The 11,459-nt window shown below is 48.0% G+C and overlaps 1 pseudogene; it reads left to right on the top strand.

Annotated features, from left to right (window-relative positions):
• Window positions 1-2,342: 2,342 nt before the first annotated feature.
• LOC142772341 (uncharacterized) lies at window positions 2,343-3,440 on the top strand (annotated as a pseudogene).
• Window positions 3,441-11,459: the final 8,019 nt, after the last annotated feature.

Below are 11,459 nucleotides of genomic sequence, written 5' to 3'. Positions count from 1 at the left end.
AGCATGCCAACTGCTACTAAGAAACGCAAGGTTATCTATAACTACAATGCTGCAAACTTTGAGGCAATCAACAACGAACTCTCTCTATTTTACGACACTTATTTACATGACTTTGATAATAGAACCGTGCAGGAAAACTGGGATCTGTTTGTTAACAAAATCTACGAACTTACTCGTACCTTTGTTCCCTTAAAGTCTATACCTGTGAGCTCTTGCTCACCCTGGTACAATACATACCTAAAGCGACTTTCTAACAAAAAGAAACGCTTGTTTCGTGCTGCGAAACTCCAGAGTACGGAGAAACGCTGGCGCTCCTACGAGAGTGCTGCGCGAGTTTACTCGTCAGCAGTTTCGGATGCTAAGGCTAACTTTCTATCTAACACTCTGCCATCAATGCTTGTAAGCAACCCTAGAAAGTTTTGGAAAACTATTACGAATACCAACGACAGTGAAATCGTACTTGTTGACTCGGACGGCCTTCCCGTATCTTCCGAGATGTGTGCAGCACGCCTGAACGAAAATTTTGTCCGGAACTTTTCAGGGTCGTCCACTTCTGCTACCGTCTCTTTACCAGCGCGCAACTATCCATCAACGTCTGTTATAGTGACTGAGGCCCATGGAATTGTAAAACTAGTTGAATCGCTCAGAATATCCTCTGCTTGTGGTGTTGACAACATAAACGCAAGAATCCTTAAAGAAACTAAGCATGCCTCATCTATGTTCCTGTGTAAATTATTCCAACAGTCTTTGAATGAAGGTGTGGTGCCACGCGTTTGGAAAGAGGCAAAGGTGGTTCCGCTACACAAATCAGGAAACAAGCATTCTGTTACTAATTACCGACCTATTTCACTTACTTCTATACCATGCAAACTTTTGGAGCACATAATTTTCTCTTACTTGGTCAACTTTCTAGAATCAAAATCGTTCTTCAGCACGTCACAGCATGGATTTAGGAAGTCATTCTCATGTGAAACACAGTTGCTTTCTTTTACCCATTCGTTACATATCATTCTAGATCGAAGTTCACTGGTCGACTGCATTTTTTTAGACTTTTCGAAGGCTTTTGACAAGATTAATCATCACCTACTACTATATAAGCTTAGGACCCTTAATATTGATGGTGGCATTCTTGCTTGAATCGAGTTTTTCTTAATTAATTGCTCACAATTCGTTGTTGCTAACAACTACAGCTCACCCTCTTCTCCCGTTACTTCTGGTGTGCCCCAGGGTTCTGTGTTGGGCCCTTTACTATTCCTTATTTATATTAACGATTTACCCGATGTTGTAACTTCTTCGATTCACCTTTTCGCCCATGACTGCGTTGTTTACCGAGAAATCTCATCTAACTCTGAAGCTAGTTCTTTGCAAACTGACATTAATAATATTGCCAGCTGGTGTAGAACTTGGCACATGAAACTCAACACTAACAAATGTAAAGTTTTACGTATCTCACGAACTACCGGACCCCCTGTTCACTACATCTTAAATGACGTTGATCTAGAGTCTGTAACTTCGTATAAATACTTGGGGATTCATATAACATCTGACTTGAACTGGAAACATCATATTACCTATGGTATTAACAATAGCAACCGTATGCTAGGGTACCTACGACGCAACTTTAGCCGTGCCCCTCAAGCCGTGAAACTAACCATGTATAAAACACTAGTTCGTCCAAAACTTGAATATGCATGCTCCATTTGGGATCCTTTTCAACTGAACTTGACTCACTCGCTTGAAATGGTACAGAATAACGCAGCAAGCTTCATTCTATCTAACTACCATCGCTTTAGTAGTAATACGTCAATGAAACAGAGCCTTTCACTACAGTCACTTGAATCACGTCGCAAAGCATCTCGTCTCATACTTTTTCACAATATAATCAATCATCCACTTTTGAAAGCACAGTTCATTACCACTCCTGCCTATTGCTCAGCTCGTTTAGATCATCAACATAAGGTACACGTCATTAGCTGCCGCACTAACACTTTTCATCATTCCTTCGTCCCACGCACATCCAACGACTAGAACCACCTTCCCTCAGACATGGTTTCCATTTCAAGTCACGACTTGTTCTAATCTACAGTACAGAATTACTTACGTGATGACACGTGAAGTGTATATTGTACACATATATTTTTGTACTCTGTTTGCCCCATTCTGATGATACTTACATGTACATTCATTGTACTGCCTAACATCGAATTTTCATGTTTTGTAATTTTTATTATTTTGATGTTACTATGTTTGCTCTTGGTTATAGTTTTTTTTCTGTACCCCACTCCCCTCTGTAAAGCTATGTGCGATTGAGGGTAAAATAAATGAAATGAAATGAAATGCTAATGGCTCACAACAAGGAAGATTTGCAAAGATTGATGGACATCTGCGGTAATGAGGGAGATAGGTTAGATTTTCAATTCAGTAAGAAAAAATCAGCAGTCATGATTTTCAATGATAATGAAGGTAGTGAGCTTAGAATACTGGAGGTCACGCTAGAGATAACAGATAAATACAAATATCTGGGCGTATGGATAAGCAATGGGACCGAGTACCTAAGGGAATACGAAATATACGTGACGACTAAAGGTAAAAGGAATGCAGCAGTGATGAAAAATAAGGCACTGTGGAATTACAATAGGTATAATGTGAGAAGAATATAAAAAGGTGTCTTGGTTCCTGGGCTGACGTTCGGCAATGCGGTCTTGTGCATGAGATCAGAAGTTCAAGCAAGATTAGAAATTGAGCAACATGGAATAGGTAGGCTTGCCTTAGGAGCTCACGGGAATACACCAAATCAGGGAGTACAAGGTAATATGGGATGGACATCATTTGAGGGCAGGAAAGCTAGCAGCAAGATAAAATTTGAGAAGCGATTGAGAGAAATGGGGGAGAAGCGTTGGGCTAGAAAAGTTTTCAGCTACTTGTACATGAAGAATGTCGATACAAAATGGAGGAGGCCAACCAGGAAATTGACTGGTAAATACTTAGAAAACAGCAGGGGGCCAAACCAAAACAAATTATCGGTTACGAAGAAGGTGAAGGAAGCTGAGACTGATATGTGGAGAATTGGCATGATTAGGAAGTCTGCACTAGAAATTTGTCAAACTTTTAAGCAGGAAATTGCCAAGGAAGGGATCTATGATAATACCCGCGGTAGTTTTCTACTGTTTGAGGCCAGGACGGGAGTATTTCGAACCAAGACATATCGGGCCAAATACGAAGGGGTAGACAAGGTATGCAGTGGGTGTGGAAAGCAAGAAGACAGTACCGAACACTTGATTATGTTCTGTAAAGGGCTTCACCCAATAGTTCAGGATGGTGGGGTAGAGTTTTTCAAGGCACTGGGATTTAGGGACAGGGAGGGCAAGATAGACTTTAGGCGGGTAGAAATAACTGGAAGGCGGTTATCTTATTAGTGGCTAAAGTCAAGGCACGAGTGAAAATTAAACCCTTCACTACAAAGTACGATTCCTGAGTCTCACTATTTAAAGGAAAAAAATCAATCTAGTTTTTTTTTTCATTAAGTATTATGGCTTGCTGGCGCTAGCCACCACCCGATCTAAAGTGTACAGCCATATCCATTCATACGTCGGCACACTGCTGGCGTAGCCATAGTAACCGTGGGTTTTTATGAATTTTGCGTCAGCATCATTAGTTTTTACTTGCGCTGGCACTTTCAACAAGTAACTAACGCATTTATTGTTGAGTCGTTGGGTAAAGAAAGTTGCTGATTGCCTAAACAATTTTGTCTTTCCCCTCTTTTTTGTGCCCCAGTGTAACACAAACCTCCACACTCCCGTGTCCTTTTCTGTATGGCATGCACTGCGACTAAGATGTACAGGGACAGTGCAAATATTACCTTCTTACTACTTGCTAAACTGTTATTTTGGTGAAGAGCTAAAAACACGAAAAAAAAAGACGAGAACGCACATGTTTATCAAACTAAGGCACCAACTCGCCGAAGAACAAGTTCTTGAGTTCCTTACTGCTTTTTTTAAATTTCATTATTAAAGCAGTGGTGCCTTCACATTTCCCCGGGATGCAAATACACCAAACATCTGGTGCCACGACCCTGAAAGTGGTAGAAAAAAGATCACCAAACCGTGGGCACTTCCAACTGTTTTTTCGTGCTCTGTAGTGAAAGATCTCTGGTCGGCGAAATTGTCAATTTTACCCGAGCCACCTTTCACAGCGAAATTCTCAGTCTACTTCATCTCATCGACGTTGAGTTCACCGTGACACTCAAATTCAGTCATTTTTTCTGTTTCTTTTTGGCAATTCCTGAAAGCACATTGCGATTAAAACCAACTGCGTTCCCGTACTGCTTCATGCACTTTTTGAGGCAGCTGCGACTTGGTAGCGCCAAGATTTTTTTCCCCGCATATGCTCAGAGCCATGGGCACTTTATGCGCATAATGATGCATTCAAGAAGCCCTTAAGGGTTATACTGCATGCCCTTTGGAGATTTTCGTGTCATAGCCTCAAAACACCGAATAAAGGTAGCCTTTTGCTTAGGTGGAAGCTGACCAATTTTCTTCAAGGGGTGGGTTCTTCAACTGCCTCATTTTCTTCCTTCCTTTGGGAGATCACTTGCTATAGCGGCTTCACCTTGGTTCTAAGGCGTCACACTGCCCGAGTCTTCACTCACAACTTTGACTTGATATTTCGTCTAGTCATCTTCGTTTGCTTCCCTCGGCACCTTTGGTTAAGTAGGAGTCTTCTCAGATACATGCACGACACACACCATTTCTCACTCTGGCTTGATACACATTTACACCTAATCTGGTACAGAGTATCATTCCATTGCTTCGAATTCGCTGTGAAGCACGCTAGTTGAAACTCCACACTCAGTCCTGCTCCAGTGCAAGCACGCAGGCTGTCGACCTCTTGCAAAATAGAAGCTGGATCTCTTGGCACATCAAGTGTGACCTGGACCCCCGCAAAACACTTCATGTTTCATCACACGTTCGATGCATCTTAACACCACCATTTTCAGCGCATGAAGCAGGCTCATGTCTTTTCTAGGGAAACACACGCTGCAGGCTACGTGAAGGGTATTCTCGCTGAACGCGTGCTTCGCCCACTGGTTGGTCAGAAGTGGCACTTCAGGACTTCTAGAACATGTGCAGCTGGAGCATCAACAGTGGCACTGACTTCTTCAGTCAACAACTTCAGATTTTGGGCAACATGTTCCATCCGTGCGACGTCTTCTTTTGGGCGACGAGGGATGCGATGCTGGCTTCTCCCGCGCACTTTTTCAGGGGCGAAGCTCCTTAGGGCGTGGGCTGTGCGTCCCCTGTAGCCTGTATGTAGCCACCTCTAGTTTAGTTCTTGCAATGTTCACTAGATGGCGGTACCGTCCCCTGTATGTAGCCACCTCTAGTTTAGTTCTTGCAGTGTTCACTAGATGGCGGTACTGTCTCCTGTATGTAGCCACCTCTCGTTTAGTTCTTGTAGTGTTTACTAGATGGTGGTACTTGTAGCTGATGATGAAAAGATGCAAGATGTTATAAACTAGAAAGCGGTACTTGTAGTTGATGAAAGACGCGAGATCTTATAAAATAGGAATGATGTCACATATGGCGCGTGTCATTGGTTGAAGGCAATCGTTCGATTTAGTGCGGTGACGTACGCTAGGGGGAGCGTTGTAATAAAATCCGTTCGCTGTTGGCGCGCGCTCGAAGTCGCCGGATGGATAAGGCTGCACAGCGGAGAGAGCGCAAGGCGGCAGCAGCGCGCGCTCGCAGACAGAATCCCGATGTGCGAGCGCGCGAGGCAAGGGACATCGCAAGCCATCCATCGTCTAAGAACAAATAAAAGTTGATTTGTGTATATACACACACAGCGTTTCTCACGTCTTTACATGATGATCGACTGGGCGAATTACACGGAAGATTCACAGTTTACCGATGAATCCCTCCGGAGCTTCGCCCATTCATCATCATTCACCCCGTGAATATGCCGAAATTTTTTTCTTCGGAAGTGGCTTCGAGAGGTATTTGGGCAAATTATGAAATATAGTCGGCACAGCATTTAGCAAGAGAACCGGCTTGGTCCGACCAAGGCACACCGATTCGCCAGGTATTACATGCTCGAAATGCCGCGACACAACCTGCCGATCAAAATGCAACTCACATACTGCTGCATTTCTCTCCAGCGGCTTGTCAGCTCTAGGTATGTTCCATTGCCACTTAGAAAACAGCTCATCTTCTTTAGAAACGCCGAACAATGAAAGTTTTGGCGTGCGGGATTTGTAACCAGCCACGCAGTTGGGAACAAAACAGTGGCTTGGTCGCCGGCACATTTTACAAGCCTGGCGAGCGAGTTGCCCCACATACAAGCGCAAACTCCTCTAGGATGCTTACAAAGCACTGCGAAGGTGGCTAACCGTGTCGACAAAGAGTTTCACACGTATTAAGCAAGATGGATGGATGGATGGATGGATGGATGGATGGATGGATGGATGGATGGATGGATGGATGGATGGATGGATGGATGGATGGATGGACGGACGGACGGACGGACGGACGGACGGACGGACGGATGGACGGATGGACGGATGGATGGATGGATGGATGGATGGATGAATGGATGGATGGATGGATGGATGGATGGATGGATGGATGGATGGATGGATGGATGGATGGATGGATGGATGGATGGATGGATGGATGGGTGTGTAGCGCCTGAATGAGTCGCTCGTCAAGGAAGAAGAAGTTGGCATTTGGGCCGCGCGGCGGGTGCAGCGTGACAATAAAAAAATCAGTTCGAAAGCTGAACGCTGTCAGGGCTGGATCTTTTCCGTGTTAGCTCCGATAGTTAATGGTGACCCGTTAAAGAGCACACAGCCCCGACCATCCCGCATGGATCCCACCGGCTCTGCCACCAATCCTACCGGTCCTAACGCCCGAGAAGACGCCAGACCTAGCGGTGCTGCAGCCGCTGCGATTCAACATGTCAACCTGCCACCATTTTGGCCCTACAGCCTCAGCACATGGTTTCTGCAGGTCGAGGCGCACTTCCGTCTACGGCAAATCACCAGCCAACACACCAGGCACTGGCATCTGGTATCCTGCTTACCTCCGGACGTAGCCGACAACTTAGCTGATATTTTAGCGTCGCCGCACCCGAGCCATCCCTATGACACGTTGAAGGCAGCTATCATTTCCTGCAAGTCTGAGTCCGAACACAGCAGACTCCAACAGCTCATCACGGCTACAGAGCTCGGTGACCCTCGCCCATCACAGCTCCTGCGGCGCATGCGCCAGCTCCTTGGCGGCCCCTCCGCTCCTCATGAGGAAAAGCTGTTACGTGAGTTGTTCCTCCAGCGCTTACCGCAGAGCATGGTCCCGGTCCTCGTAGCTGCAGGAGATGTCCCACTAGACACACTCACTGAAATGGCTGACCGAGTGGCGGACTACTCGCGGGCACATAGCCTCAACGCCGTTTCCACACCGCCGCCGGCCACCGCTGCATACCCGGCGCTCGCGAGCACCGAGAACCGTTTGGACGCCCTAGTCAGGTGCCTCGATGACTTTGTACCTGCGCATCGTCTACCGTCATCCAGGTTCCAGATACACAGTCGCTCCTCGACGTCCTCACGTTCGCCGGAACTTCGGCCACCCGACGCGCCGCGGGACGTTTCATCCTCAACCGTGTGCTGGTACCACCGCCAATTCGGTGCCTCTGCTCGCAAGTGCACTCGCCGGTGTTCCTGGTCGGGAAATGCGACGATCGGCCACTGACGGCGGCAAGTGGTACTGGTCGAATGTCATGCCGCCTTTTCTAGGTTTCTGATAAGATCACTGGTGCTTGCTTCCTAGTCGACACAAGAGCCCAGGTTAGCGTCATCCCGGCCTCGTGTGCAGATCGTCGTCGCAACGAACAGACCTGCCCACTCCAAGTGATCAACAATTCCACCATTCGCACATACGGCCAACGCTCTCTTACACTTGACCTTGGACTACGCCGTACGTTCCGTTAGATTTTCATCTTCGCTGACGTCTCGCAAGCTGTTCTTGGAGCTGACTTCCTCAGTTTTTTCAACCTTGCTGTGGACATGCATGCTCATCGCCTCATTGATCTCAACATCCGCCTCTCCATCAACGGTGTACTCTGTACTTCCTCGTCAACGGGACTGCGAGCTCTCACACCTGCTTCGCCGTATGCAAAAACACTCGACAACTTTCCCAGCATCACGAAGCTGCACATCAGAAAGTCACCGGTGAAGCATTCCATTACTCACCACATTGTGACCACTGGACCTCCCGTTTTTACACGACCCCGTCGACTATCTGGAGAACGCCTCGCCATCGCCCACCGTGAGTTAGAGCACATGCTTGAACTCGGTATTGTGCGGCCTTCCTCCAGCAACTGGGCGTCGCCACTCCACATGGTGCCAATGAAAGATCCGGGCGACTGGAGACCATGTGGGGATTACCGCGCTCTCTATGCCCACACCTTACCAGATCGCTATCCACTTCCTCACATGCAGGATTTCACATCAAATTTGGCTGGGTGCACAATCTTCTCTAAGATTGACATAGTGAAGGCTTACCATCAGATTCCTGTAGAACCCGACGACATTCCGAAGACGGCCATCACCACCCAATTCGGTCTGTTTGAATATGTGAGGATGCCTTTTGGATTGCACAACTCTGCACAGACCTTTCAGCGCACCATCAACGAGGTCACGCGAGGTCTCAATTTCGTATTCGCCTACCTTGATGACCTCCTTGTAGCAAGCTCATCCGGCCCTGAGCATGAAGCCCACCTGCGCACCCTGTTCCACCGCCTGGGTGATTATGGCATCGTAATTAATCCCAATAAGTGCCTCTTCGGCGTCGCTACAAGAGATTTCTTAGGCCACCTTGTGACTCCAAAGGGTATCCTACCACTTGCCAGCAAAGTGAAAGCTATTCAAGACTTTCCACCCCGACTTCACTGAAGAGACTCTGAGAAATTCTGGGCCTACTAAACTTCCATCGCCGCTTTCTTCCAAAGTGCGCCACATTCCTAAAGCCCTTGACCGACTTTTGGCTAAAAAGAAAGACCCGGCTGCGCCACTGGAGTGGCCCAAGGACGCTGCATTTGCGTTCGGCGCTGTGAAGAAGGCTCTGGCAGACGCTACCATGCTCATACATCCCGTCCCTGATGCCCCAATTTGTCTCATCACCAATGCATCAAGCGTGGCAGTTAGCGCTGTTCTCGAGCAGAACGTATCCGGTTGGCAGCCCCTTGGGTTTCTCTCGCAAAAACTAAAGCCGCCAGAGACAAAATACAGTACATTTGCTCGAGAAGTCCTTGCGGTATACCTCGCCATCAAACATTTTCGTCATTTATTGGAGGGCCGGGACTTTTACGTCGTCACAGACCACAAGCCCCTGACGTTTGCCTTCCATCGCAATCACAGCAATTATACTGCACGGGAGATCCGTCAACTATGCTTTATTTCCGAGTTCACTGTGGATCTCAGACACGTACATGGGCCGGAAAATGCTGCTGCTGATGCACTATCCCGCATCGATGTCTTGTCGACCCAGCCACCACTAGATATGGAAGAGCTAGCAGCTGCCCAAAACAACGATCCTGAGCTGCATCGTCTTCGCTCTTCATCCACGTCTCTAACGTTCATGGAGTGCCCGCTTCCATTTTCTACCTCATTAATAACGTGCAAAACGTCTACTGGTGTCCCTCAGCCCTTCGTGCCTTCAGCTTTTTGTCGTGCAATTTTTGATCAATTGCACAACATGAGCCATCTTGGTATTCGTGCGACCCAGAAGCTAGTCACATCTCGTTTCCTTTGGCCAAGCATCAATGCTGATGTCCGACGCTCGGCGCGAACCTGTCTTGAGTGCCAGCGCGTTGATGTCCACCGTCACACTGTCACGGCAACATCCCCGTTTCGGCCTCCAGACGCAAGGTTTTCTCACGTCCATCTCGACATCGTCGGTCCTCTTCCGTCATCGCAAGGAGCCTGTTACCTGCTGACATGTGTGGATCGCTTCACCAGATGGCCGGAAGCGTTTCTTATTTCCGACATTACAGCACCAACAGTTGCCAAGGCTTTCACAAACGGCTAGGTGTCGCGCTTTAGATGCCCTTCTGTCGTCACCACTGATCGCAGTCGACAGTTTCAATCGGCCCTTTTCACCGCACTTGCCAATATCCTGGGCATTCGACACAACCACACAACTGCCTACCATCCTTCCGCCAATGGCATGGTCGAACGGCTTCATCGACAACTGAAAGCTGCCCTCACTGCTCACCAGCCAAGAGAACGTTGGCTCGACCACCTCCCCTTCGTACTTCTGGGCATCCGATCAGCATTGAAAGTGGATCTCAGCTGCTCATCAGCCGAACTAGTCTATGGCGTTTCCCCGCGTCTTCCAGGAGAATTCTTCGAGCCATCATCGCCACCTTCCACCCACGATGCCTCCACGTACATTCGAGAGCTGCGCACCACGTTTCGGGATCTCGCTCCTGTGATTCCTGCCGACCGACACCCCCAGTCTGTCTTCGTCAGGCAGGATCTGCATGACTGTAGTCACGTCTTCGTTTGGCGAGACCAAATACGGCCACCACTAACACCAGCCTATGACGGCTCATTCCGCGTACTCCATCGTACACCTAAAACGTTCACGCTGGACATAAATAGCCGTGAAGAAGTCATGGCTGCTGATCGACTGAAACCTGCGTATATCGCCGCTCTCGTGGCCGCGGGGTTTCAATCTAAAGTCTGGATGCCAACCTCCAAGCATGTCCACTGGGCAACACCTCTGGTGATTCCTACGGCTCTCGCTCTACGGGGGGGAGCCCTGTAGCGCCTCAATGAGCCGCTCGTCAAGAAAGAAGAAGTTGGCATTTAGGCCGCGCGGCGGGTGCAGCGCGATAATAAAAAAATCAGTTCGAAAACTGAACGCTGTCAGGGCTGGATCTTTCCCGTGTTATATCCGACAGATGGATGGATGGATGGATGGATGGATGGATGGATGGATGGATGGATGGATGGATGGATGGATGGATGGATGGATGGATGGATGGATGGATGGATGGATGGATGGATGGAAGGACGGACGGACGGACGGACGGACGGACGGACGGACGGACGGACGGATGGATGGATGGATGGATGGATGGATGGATGGATGGATGGATGGATGGATGGATGGATGGATGGATGGATGGATGGATGGATGGATGGATGGATGGATGGATGGATGGATGGTGGCCGTACCATTTAGATCGGGCTGCAGCTGACGCCACCTAGCCGTCATACTTAGGGAACTAACCATTATATTTACCTTTTTTTCTTTAATAGTTAGGTTGAGGATTCGTATAACGCAGTGAAGGGTTTAATTTTCACTCGTGTCTTGACTTTAGCCACCAATCAGACAACCTCCTTCTAGTTAAGTATGCCCGCTTAAAGTCTATTTTGCCCTCCCTGTCCCTAAACCCCT

Source organism: Rhipicephalus microplus, chromosome 9 (assembly GCF_043290135.1).
Source record: "Rhipicephalus microplus isolate Deutch F79 chromosome 9, USDA_Rmic, whole genome shotgun sequence".
Lineage (NCBI taxonomy): Eukaryota > Metazoa > Arthropoda > Arachnida > Ixodida > Ixodidae > Rhipicephalus > Rhipicephalus microplus.
This window is presented reverse-complemented; position numbering and strand designations above follow the sequence as displayed.